Consider the following 13,177-nt stretch of genomic DNA (forward strand, 5'->3'; position numbering starts at 1 on the left):
TATTTTATATCATTTATATCATTGAGAAATTATACACAGAAAATATAAACATAATGCAGCGAAAACAGTAAGATCATAAAGAGACAGCCAAGCTCAATAGGGACAACAAAATTTTCCCTGGGAAACCCAAACATGCGAGAAAAACCAGAAACTTTTCTTCTAGGAGAAATTTGTTCTTCAGCAATATTTACAATTCCAAGAATATTCTAGTAATCTGTGCCAAAATCCAAGTCTATTCACCAGTAAAACCTGGTCGAAATTCCAGCTTAGTCAATGTTTTCAAGCCTTCAAAATAGTCAATTCTGGTCAACTTTTCATCCTGGTCAACCTGTCCCCCTGCAATCAACTTTGGACCTGTGGCTGACCCCTGCGGTCAACTCAGACCTGTGGTTGACTTCCTGTGGTCAAACAGTCTCTCTCTGTGGTCAAACTCAGCCTTTTTCTGTGGTCAAACTTGGACAGGTTATCAGTCAAACAGAGCAGGTCAAAACTCAGTCAAATGGCAGCTTCTATGACTTGGTCAAACTTCAAATCTTCTTGACTTTGCACATGTGAATAGAAGAGAGAATGTGCTAATCCAAATTGGTCAAAAAGTGGAAGTCAACTCGTGTATTTATACTTGTTAAATGGGTGACTTTGACCAACTCGTGGGGCCAACTTGACCATTTGGGTCCTACATGAAGCCCAAAAATACAAATTTTAATTTTTCATTCTTATAATTTTCCTTGGCCGACTTGGGAGGCCTTTTGCCATGCGGGAGTACCTCCCAGTGCTACACAAAGATCAACATTTAGTAGCCCTTTGTGCCCTACTAAAATTTGATGTGGTTAAAGGTGTTCAGGATCTTCGGGTTGCTAGAGACTCAAAAGTGGCAACAGAGAGGTTTAAAGGATCTGTACATACTACAGTTGGATAGTCTTGTTCTCTCTCACTAGCAGCACCGAGTTAAGGAACTCTAGGAAGCTTTTCATTCAGTTTCAATTCAACATGTTCACAGACAATTTAATTTTCAGGCATATTGTCTTTCCAAGGATGCCATTGCAATCAGAAAAATGATTATGCATGGCAAGGAATTCAGAAGGAGGTTTTCGTGTCGGTTTTCCAATAAGTACTGTTTAAAAAGCAATTTTCAGGCAGTTTTAAGATATTATTTTGGGTTGTTTGCAATGTTAGCACTATAGCTGGAAATGTCCTGTCCCTCCCAAAAGTAAGGGAGTATAGTGGTACTTTAAGTCTGCGTCTAGGCCTGACCCTTTTATTAGAAGGATGTTTTGTAGAATCTTATGCTGATCTGGAAGTTGCCTGAAAGGAGCTCTTATAAGGAGGCACAGTCAATGTATATTTTGATTTCTACTTGAAATAGAAAATGCCAAATATACATTTTTTTTCTTGGAAGAAAAGAGACAGGTAGAAATGAGGAAAAGTTTCTGTGGAAGAAGATATGAAGTTTTCTGTTGTTGGTTGCCAGTTTCAACAACTCTTTTTTCATTTACAAACCTGACTCCTTTCGCTATGGTTTTTTGGATGAGTCATGACTGTAACTAATTGTACTCATAGCATCATAAAAATGCTCATCATTTTCCATGTCCTTTTGCATATATTCTTTGAGACTTGAAATCCTTACAGAAAAAAGCTTTATATTCAATATTTCAAGAGTGAAATCAATATATACATCAAACGACCCATACAGGATCAAAATCTAAACAGTCCTAAGGCTTAACTGTAGAAATATCTGCTTCTATCCTATTACTACATATTACATTCACCAGAGGCTCCTAGAAGGTAGCCTTCAGAAAAATGACTTTGTCGTCCTCGTGTTTGCCCAAAGGGTCCAATACATAACAATTTGAATAAACAAAAACAGATTTTTTGAATGAACCTCAACTGGAAATGTGGCCCTGCATCAGTACAGGACTCTCTCAGAAACTGAGACCTGTGAACATTCCCTGATCTCCTACTCAGAAATGAGACCCGCCTGCGTAAGAAATAGCTTCTTTAGATAAATGATCAACAAAGGAGTTGAATTCTCAACAAAAACAAAAAAGGAAACTTCATCAAAGGACCTCTTAACCTCCTGCATTTGGGTCATTATAGGTTCTGAGGTCAGATCGACAATTTTGTATTCATTTTTTCCCAGTTCACCATTAGGTTGGAATCTCCGAAGACTTGCAAATTTTTTAAGCCTTTAGCTGCTGCCGTTTGCAGCAGGAGCCACATGGCAAATAGCTCAGCACTATTATGTGTACCATTTCCAGCAGCTAGTTTCAGATTGAAAAAATGAGATTGATTGAGAAACAACACAGCATGAGCCCCATACACACCTGGACAACCCTGGCAGGCTCCATCAAAAAGCCCCAGGCCTGATCATAGTTTGTAAGATATTCTTTTTGTGTTCTGGCAAAAATTTCTTTTAATGGATTCCAACTACTGTCACATGCACTCCTGATTTCATAAGCTATTTGTGTTGCAATGAACTAAACTCTGCTCCTTGGAATATGATTTTGTTCCTTGAGGTCCAAATACCCCAAACATATAACGTGGTAAATCCCTGAAAGCTTTTTCCTACATGTCTCCAATCCAAGAACAAAATCAATCTAGCAAAGTCCTCTGCTCCCACTAGTTTTTTTCACTTATTTGAAGCACTTCAACCCATACTACTGTAGACAAATTACAAGAAACAAACAAGTGATCCACAGTTTCCACATTGCCCTTAGACAGAGTGGATCTCCCTGGACCCTGCATGTTCCTTTTCTAACGGTTTCCCCATGTCAGAATTTTGTTGTCGAGCTAACCAGAGGAAAATTTTCGCATTTAAAGGGCAGTCTAACTTCCACACTACCTGCCACCACAAAACTCTTTCTCCATCTTGGTTTTCTTCTATCTTAGCTGAATATCCCGAATTTTATCGTATACTCTCTAGATCCATGACTTTTAGACCGCTTGAGAAATGTCTTCTTGATTTGAACGTTTTATGGCACTCGCTGCTAATATGTTTACAAAAAGTTTCCGTTGCTCTGATTTTTCCCCTTGCATAGGCCAAGTCTTCTGCCAACTTCTAGCACTCGGCCCATATATTCCTTCCATCATTTACTACTGCATCCTCCAAAGAGAAAATCTCTTATGCAAGAAAATATTTAACAAGGCTTCAGACATCCTGAAATACCTTTACACACAATCTAGGGGTCTTCTCCTATTCTCTCCTTATTTTCCCTACCAAGCTTCCATGCTGCCCATTTTCCTATGAGAGGGAAGACCCTTACCAAAGTTCCTTCTGAAGACTTCCTTTCATTCCTAAGCCATTCTACAAAAGAGAGCCTTCTTAGATATTTAGACTTCATAACCTTACCCCACAGCTCCTCATTATAGACAAGCCTCCAAAGAATTTTGCTAAGAGCCTGACTAAAGCAATGAATATTTTTTAACCTCCAACCTCAAGCTTCTTTTAGGTTTCCCACTTTAGTCCATTTTACTCTAGGAATTTCTTTCTTCTCCCTCTTTCCAGTCCAGGGGAAGCTGAAGCACTAATCTTGTTAAGGATAACTTTTGATATGTGAGCAATAGACATCCAACACATGGGAATGCTTCCCAGAATAGCCTCTACCACCCCTGGGAAGCCACCTATTACACCATAGGGAAACACTCACTTAGATTTTATTGTACATCCATACACAGTATTTGCACCTGTGAATATTAAGCTTTACGATGAAGCCTAAGTATTTGATGCCTTCAGATAAGTTCAACGTATTCATTGGGAGTAGGGAGACCATTTAAGTTTTTACTTCTTCATCCACAGTATTAAACAACATTGATGACCTTCTCAAATTATTCTCCATGCCTGTGGCCTTGCAAAAAATATCTAGAATCTCTTTTATTTTTCTGATTTCAGAAACAGAACATTTGCCAAAGGTCACGATGTCATCAACAAAAAGTAAATATGATAAACACGCTTGGAAACTTGTACTCCTTTCAAGGTTCCAATTCTCCTAACTTCTCTGATCAACATACTTTGATCTTTGGCCACTAGTACAAAGAGAAAAGGAGCTAAAGGACATCTTTGTTTAAGTCCTTTGGCTACCAGTACAAAGAAAAAATGAGCTAAAGGACATCCTTGTTGAAGTCCTCTAGAAGCAATAAAGAAACCCAAGGGAGAGCCATTTTGTTAAGTAAAAATTAATTAGTTTTAAGTTTATTATTTAATTTTAGATTGAATTAGACGAAAGGGCACGATCATAAGATCATGCCCTTTCCCCAAAGGGTGCCCATGGCGATATATAAGCCAGGAACCCCATTGTAATCATTCATCATCTGTCAATTCATCTTTTTAATAAAATATTTATACAAATAATTCTGTTTATCAAGAAGTTTCCACTTCACTGGTATCAGAGCGCGTTCGTTCCTCAGACTATATTCATCTGCTGCCAATCGCGATTTCCATACCCACACGCCTTTCCATCCGCTAACTCCACCTCCCTGTCTATGCACCTTCCGCCATAATTTCTCTGCGCATACAATAAAACCTCCGCATCAGTTCGCTGCCCACCGCATCTGCCTATGTTGAACGTCAAATTCCCCGCTGCCCCGTCCGCTGTACGTCAAACGCTTTGCGGTGATATCTGCACAAGGGTCGACGGTCGTATGGTCAAACAATATGTGACCTTAATTGACGTCACTGTTCATACATTCGGACGTGACTTTTCATACCTGACCGTTCATTAAATTGAGTAACGTGATTTAATTGATTAAAAGTTATATATATATATATAAGTTAATTTAATTAATTAAATTTATTTTAATTAATTAAAGGTTATATATATAACAATTAATTTAATTCCCCGGATGCGGGTGACACCATGGTTGAAGGCGAGGAGCCACATGGAAGCCATGTGTGGCCTCATGCCTGAGACAGGCATTCAATGCGATCCGCCGCCGAAGATTATAAGCGTGGGTTCAGGTGCGATCAGGGACGGCAATTCAATGCATTCTCCGGGGTTCAGGTGCGATTCCAGAGCGCAGTTATGGCATGTAGAGTTCGAGGAAATGCTGAGGAGGTTAAAAATGGTGAGGGGGTGGATCGCATTGTGTTGGTTCGCGCTCAGAAACTGGAGACTGGTTTATGGTTTAGGGAGTGTGCATCTGCTGTGTTTATGGTTCGCGGAGCTACTGCTCACGCCATTCCTCTGTCAATTGACTGCGGCTTCCAGGCTGAAAGAGCGGGTGGAGGGCGCTTCAATCTCCCCAATTCCTCCTATTCTGCTCTGTTCTTCCCCCCGGTTATCTGTGGGAAAATGGTCAGGCCTCGACAGCGCCTTCTCAGCCGTCGAGGCACTAGTCGAGGCGGGTCTTCACGCCCCTCCGATGCATCTCCCCAATCCCGCTGCTGTCGATGCCTCTGCCATCGAGTTGCAGAAGCCCATCCCATCCAAGCGAGCCAATTCTTGGACTCTAGTAGCCCAAAACCGGCCTCGGCACCTCTACCTGCGTTTGGCACAGCCGTCTTCTCTTTCAGTAGCGCCCAGGAGAATTCCCGCATCAACGCCCATGTCTCAGTCCTTTTCCTTGAAGAACCGAAGGATGAGGGCGAGGAATACCCCAGCAAGAAGATGCACCAGGCAGGAAGCTCAAGGGATGCCGAGGGATCGCCAGAGGCAGCTCCAGAGCGTGCTGTTAATCCACCTCCGTCTCAGGCAGAGCCTTCTCCAACGGGGGACAAGAAAGAACCGGACCCTCTCCCTGAAGACTATGGCTGGTACCCAATTATCGAGGAGGAGCCGGACGATTAGCCGTCCTCTTGCTCAGCATCACTCTCTCAGACGCTGCTCAGGTTCACCCATGTTTTGCTATGTCTGCTTAGGCCTACTGTATGTTTTTGTTGTTTATGTATGGTTCAAAAGAAATCTTGTTGAATGGTTTTTGAAGCCCCTGCGCGGGTTCCTAATGAAGGTCTCCTTTTTCCTTTTTGAGCCCCTGCGCGGGTTGTCAATTTTTGCTCTGATAACACTTCTGTGGTTTAAAGCCCCTGCGCGGGCGGTTTGTCTCAGTTGCGGTGCCCCTGCGTGGGCTGCTCTTTCTGATAACCTCCAGTCCAAAGTGCCATCCATGGCCTTGGGCAGTATGACTCAATGACTGTAATTGTTTTCCTGTTCATGTATATAATAGAATAGCATAGTATTAACGAGAAAAAAAAAGAATTAATTTAATTAATTAAATTTATTTATTAAAAAAAAACTTATGTCATATAATTAAATTAATTAATTTAATTTAATTATTTAAAAAAAAAATTAAGCTAGCAGATAAATACACGCCCCCGCAAACCCGCTCAATGTCGACAATGACAATGGCGGATTTCCAAAAAAAATTGTTGGACTCAGAGCATAAGATAAATAACAACCACGATGAGGTCAGTAGAAGATTAGATGAATTCCATATCAAGCTTGAGAGGCAGGCTGACGATATCAAAAATCAGGCTGACAAAATCAAAAATCTTTAGGATACGACAAATCGAATAGAAGTAAAGATGGAAAATCAACATGTCCAAACAGAAGTAGAAATCAGTGAGGCCTTAACAATGCTGAAACTTCTATGTAAAAAGGCAAATTGTACACCCGAACAACTACTAAAAGAAAATGAAGAGAATCAAGAACACATCTCATTAGATTCAACAAAGTCAACAGACTCTCATGAAAAAGTTGAATCCCCAAAAAAATCAACGACACCACACCAAGAAGTGAGTAACACAACCCCTACAAGCAAGCAACTCTAGGATACATTTACCGATCAACACCCTTTTTTCGCTCAACCATTAGCAACATACCAGCGAAGGGCAAAAGTCGAGATGCTTAAATTCAATGGAAACGAAAAAAACAGTGTTGCATGGATAAATAAAGCAGAAGAATACTTTGAGATATATGACATCAATGACGATGACGAAAAGCTCAGGCATGCATCCATGAAAATGGAAGGAAAAGCATATAACTGGTATACGTGGTGGAAAAAGACAACACACGTCATTAGCTGGAGAAAATTTAAAGATGCATTCTTTAAAAGATTCCAAGGTGTAAGAGAAGAAGAGTTCTTTTCAAAACTCATCAAGTTAGGACAAAAAGGAAGTGTGGACAAATACACTCAAGAATGGGAGACCTTAGTAACACGAGTACCTGGGTTATCAGAATCTCGTCTAATTCAATCATACGTTTCGGGACTCAAAACCCATTTACAAGTAGAACTTGAGATGCATGACATTTCATCAATAGAAGTAGCAAGACGAAAAGCAAAAACAGCGGAAAAGAAATTCGAACAAATATTTTGGTCAAAATCCGAAAAAACATATTCAAGACGAAGAACACCTCAGTATGCGGACGCAAAAAATACAAGATATGTTCCACCACACTGACGTGAAGATGAAAAATCTAATGTGGAAACACAAAGGATAAAAGAGGGTAAATGCAAACATTGTGGTGAGAAGTGGGACCCCAAACATAGGTGTGCTAAGGGAAAAGAACCAAAGAACCTATATAATTGTGAAGCAACCAATGATACAAACAATGAAGATTCTGACATAGAAGAAACAGAAGATGCCCCAGAATTCTCGCCAGAATTAGATGACGAAAGTATTCCGCAAGTGTCATTATCAGTTATGACAGGTATATCACAACCTCAGACTTTAAAGTTAAAAGGACACATAAAGAAGAACAACGTGGTGGTTCTCATAGACTCTGGTAGCACACACAATTTTTTAGATGCAATCGTGGCAAAGAGACTCAATATTTTTTCATTTCCCTTACCAAACATGAAGGTGATGGTAGCTGACAGTAAGAAGATTTAAAAGGTGGGGAAATGCCATAAGGTTAAATTGCAGATTCAAGACTTCAGTTTAGAGTCTCTGTTTTTCACAGTACCATTAGGAGGAGTATATGTAGTCTTAGGTATCCAGTGGTTACGAACTTTAGGTACTTATGCCGCCAACCACCAAGTACAATTTATAAAATTCAAATGGGGAGGTCAAAAGTACAAATTACAAGGATTCCAAGCACCAGAAAATCAAATTGTATCATCATCTCAGATGATGAAAATGATTCGAAAGGGAGCACCCGCTTATGTAGTACAATGTCATCAGTTAGAAATGTTATCTGCAAATATGACCAGTGAAGAGTCACCAGAGATACAAGATCTAATCCGGAAACATGAAAAAGTATTTCAAGACCTACCTATGAAGATGCCACCTAATAGGGAAATTGAGCATACAATAGAAGTCAAGGCAGGATCAGACCCTGTCAACATCAAGCCATACCGATATCCACATCACCAAAAAATAGAAATCTAGAGATTAATCCAAGATCTCTTAAAGTGTGGGATCATCTCGAAAAGTAAAAGTCCTTACGTTGCTCCAGTGGTGTTGGTAAGGAAGAAAGATGGTTCATTCAGGCTACGCATTGATTATAGAGGATTAAACAAAATAACAATCAAAAACAAGTTCCCAATCCCCTTTATCAACGAAATGTTGGATGAGTTACATGGCGCAAAGTATTTCTCAAAATTGGACTTAAGATCAGGCTACTATCAAATTAGAATCAAATTAGAGGACATACCAAAATCGGCATTCCGAACACACGAAGGTCACTATGAATTTAAAGTAATGTCGTTTGGATTAACCAATGCACCAGCAACGTTTCAAGCAACTATGAATGAATTATTTCGCCCACATCAAAAGTTTGTATTAGTATTTTTTGACGATATTCTAATTTACAGTAAAACTTGGAAAGAGCACTTGCAACATTTGGACAAAGTTCTTACACTACTTAAAGAACACCAATTTTACGCAAAAAAATCCAAATGCACCTTCGGAAAGGAAGAAGTAGAATACCTTGGACACATTATATCTCGTGAAGGCGTAAAGGTGGACCCTAACAAAATCAAAGCTATAAAAGAATGGACCAAACCTGCTAATATATCCAAGCTAAGAGGGTTCTTAGGTTTGACTGGATATTACCGAAGATTTATTAAAAACTATGCACATATAACTGCACCTCTAACAAATTTTTTAAAGAAGAATTTGTTTCTATGGGATGAGGAAGCAGGAAGGTGTTTTGAAAAATTAAAGGAAATTATGTCTAATGCTCCCGTATTAGCAACACCAGATTTTTCTAAACCATTTGTCATTGAGTGTGATGCTTCCGGGTTCAGTATAGGTGCAGTATTAATGCAAAAAGGACATCCAATAGCTTTTGAAAGTAGGAAGCTCAACAAAAGAGAACGTCTCAAATCCACATACAACAAAGAAATGCTCGCTATCATGCACGCACTAGCTAAGTGGAGGCAATATCTTTTGGGAAGTAAGTTTTCCATTCGAACAGACCACAACAGTCTCCAGCATCTCCTTCAACAAAAAACACTTTCCGAAGAACAACAAAAATGGATTGAAAAAATTGCCGCTTTTGACTTGGAAATACTACATAAAAGAGGTAAAGACAATGTGGTAGCAGATGCCCTATCTAGGAAAGATGAAGAACCAACACTACTTGCAATTTCGGTTGTTGTCCCTGAGTGGCTTAACGAAATTCGAAGTGAGTATGCCAAGGATCCAGAAATAACGGCAATAATCAATAACCTTCCCAACAACTCAAAATTTGAGTGGAAGAATGATATCCTATGGTATAAGGGAAGAATCTATCTAAATACAAATTCCAAGTTTAAGTTTAAGATACTCAAGGAATCACATGACTCACCGTCAGCTGGACATGTAGGATTCTTTAAGACTTACTACAATGCACGTCAATCCTTCTTTTGGAAGGGAATGAATCGTGATATTCAGAAATATGTAGCAGAATGTGACACATGTCAAAGGAATAAAAGTGAAAATATTACGACACCAGGATTACTTCACCCTTTAAACATTCCAAATCAGAAATGGGAAGAAATCTCGATGGACTTTATCGAAGGATTACCAATATCTGAAGGCAAGGACAAGATTTTCGTAGTAGTCGACAGACTCACCAAATATGCTCATTTTATGGCAATAAAGAAAACATACTTAGCAAAAGAAATCGCTGAAATATTTTGCAAAAATATATATAAGTTACACGGTTTTCCGAAAGTCATTGTGAGTGATAGAGATGCCAAGTTCAAAGGTAATTTCTGGAAGGTATTGTTCAGCCATATAAGAACCTATCTAAATATGAATTCCACTTATCACCCTCAAACAGATGGCCAAACAGAGGTTGTCAATAAATGTTTGGAGGCCTACCCACATTGCTATGCTACAGAAAAACAAAATAAGTGGGCTCAATGGTTACATCTTGCTGAGTGGTGGTATAATTCCACTTATCATACATCAGCAAAAATGACACCATTTCAAGCTCTATATGGGTTTGAACCCCCGAAATGGAAGGATCTAGCTATTTTCCAGACAAATCTACCTGCTGTTAAAGATCAACTAGAAGAAACCCAAAAAATCGTCCAACTATTAAAATAAAACCTGAATAATGTTAGGAATCGTATGAAGCAACAAGCAGACCGTAACAGAACCGAAAGAGAGTTTGAAGTTGGAGAATGGGTATTTGTTAAGCTCCAACCATACAAACAATTAACCTTAAAACAGAAATGAAAAAAAAAAATTGGCACCAAAATTTTATGGACCTTGTCAGATCAACAAAAAGATTAGCCAAGTTGCGTATGGTTTAAGCCTTCCAAAGACAAGTCGTGTTCACAACATCTTCCACGTATCTTGCCTTAAAAGGGCACTAGGTAACAACCAAACAGAGCAAACAACGCTTCCATCCTTAGATGATGAGGGAAGTATCATTCTAGAACCAGAAGGTATTTTTTCTACTAGAGAAAGAAAGCTTCAATATCGTACTATCAAGGAATATCTGATCAAGTGGAAGGACTTACCCGAAGAAGAAGCTTCTTGGGAGAATGAAGCATTTTGTCAACAACATCTGTCGTTACGTATGCTTTGAGGACAAAGCATTCTTTCGAGAGGAAGGCAATGTTATGTAAAAATTACTTAGTTTTAAGTTTATTATTTAATTTTAGATTAAATTAGACGAAAGGGCACGATCATAAGATCATGCCCTTTTCCCAAAGGGTGCCCATGGCGATATATAAGCCAGGAACCCCATTGTAATCATTCATCATCTGTCAATTCATCTTTTTAATAAAATATTTATACAAATAATTCTGTTTATCAAGAAGTTTCCACTTCACATTTGTTAGTACTGCAAAGGAAGCTAAGGCCTGTAATCCATTCCACAATCTGCAAATTCATGCCCAGCTGGATCAATAACTGTCTAAGATATAACCAATTTACCTTGTCATGTGTTTTTGCAATGTCTAACTTCATCACTGCAGCAGGAAGATTCTAGATTTAATTGAATGCATTCCTTGCTGGGCTCTTCCAACGGCATCATGAACTTGTCTATTAAAAAGAAATCTAAAATGCTCTTCAGCTATAACTCCAAATAAAAATTCCTCTCAGCCTATTGGCTATAATTTTAAAAATGAATTTGCATACCAAGCTACACATAAAGATAGGCTTCAAATCATCAAAGGATAATGCATCTTACTTCTTAGGAAGGAAAGCTATAAAAGTAGAGTTGAGCACACCCAATGCTTTCCCCAAAACCCTGGATTCCTCCACCATCCTAAGCAGATGATCCACCATCAAACCATAGAAATGTAAATATTCAACAACATCATTCAGCAAGGATTCCCAAGAGACTGGACAACTAGACTAGCCTAGCAATACTCCTTTTTAAAAGTGGAGACATTAACAATCCTTCCAATTATAGAACCATTCTGATCAACCTTTGTTTGCAAAGCTTTTCAGCAGCATGGTAGAAAATAAAATCAGTAAGTGGGCAGAAGTAAAAGAAAAGAGGGAAAAGGACAAGCGGGTTTTAGGCCAAAGCATTCTACAGTGGATCATGGTATCACATTGAGACACATTATTGAAAAGGTTTGGGGGGACAAGGAAGAAGTATTTTGCTGCTTTGTTGACTTCAAAAAGGCATTTGACACAGTCCCTACAGATAAGTTGTGGCGTAGAATGGAAAAACTTGAAATTCCTTTGCATTATAGAGTCGTTGTCCATAGACTTTATGAAGAGGTGAAAATCAAAATTAGAACCTCAATGAGTATTTCATAAAGCTTTAGAAGTGAAATCTCAAAACTCTGTTTCTTGAATGTAAAATCTCAAAACTCTGTTTCTTGTCTCGTTTCCCGTTTTTCATTTTTGGTAACATAGGTGCAATAGCACAGTGGAACTGTAATTTCTTTAATTCTCAAATAGAAATGCCGTCGAAAAAAAACAAACTGCAAAAAGCGAAAGTAGGCAGAAAAACATGGCTTCACTATCCTTGACTTGCTAATATGCTTGGAATTGTAAGTGCAATATCACAGTGGAACTATAATTTCTTTAATTCTCAAATAGAAATGGCTTCGAAAAAAATAGAGTGCAAAAAGGGAAAGTAGGCAGAAAAACATGGCTTCACCATCCATGACTTGCTAATATGCTTCAAAGACCTCTGTAAAAAACCTTTTACTCAACAATCCACCTTAGTGTTGGAAATATTGTTAAGGAAAATTTTGCTAGTGTAATAATAGCCTTCAAGTGTTTGGGCAGTGGCATAGGTGGCCACTGCTCATTATATGATTACTGGTAACGTTTAAAAGAAGGAATGGTGAAAATCATTGAGTTCGGACATGGGATTACCAAGTAAAGTTCCAGTCTGCATAAGAAAGAGACTGCCCCATCTCTGCGAATGAAACCGAAATCGCAGGTAGCGTCAACATTTCTCTCTTTGCCCTCACAACTTGAATAACTCCTCCGGGTATAAAGGTTCATTCCGACGAACTTATTTTGAACCAAAAAGAAAAATGAGTTTGTTTGGGGTTTTATTTTAATTTGTGTTTGTGCTAATAAGTATGGTTATGAGATTTTTTCAATGCATTTTTAAAGTATATTTTTGGGATGAATGAAGAAAATTGGTGTAAATTAAATATTTTTAAATAGTTTGTTTTACGTTTTTTATTTATAGTTGATTTTATTAGGATTAGGGTTAGTAATGGATTTATAGTTGGTTTTATTAGGATTAGGCTTAGTAGTGGATAAATAATTCACTTTCTATTGATTAATTGTTTGACTCTATTTATTATATAGTTTTATATAATAATTTTTAGT

Source organism: Pinus tabuliformis, chromosome Q (genome assembly GCF_031772625.1).
Source record: "Pinus tabuliformis cultivar Carrire ecotype Pingquan chromosome Q, CPIR1, whole genome shotgun sequence".
Taxonomy (NCBI): domain Eukaryota; kingdom Viridiplantae; phylum Streptophyta; class Pinopsida; order Pinales; family Pinaceae; genus Pinus; species Pinus tabuliformis.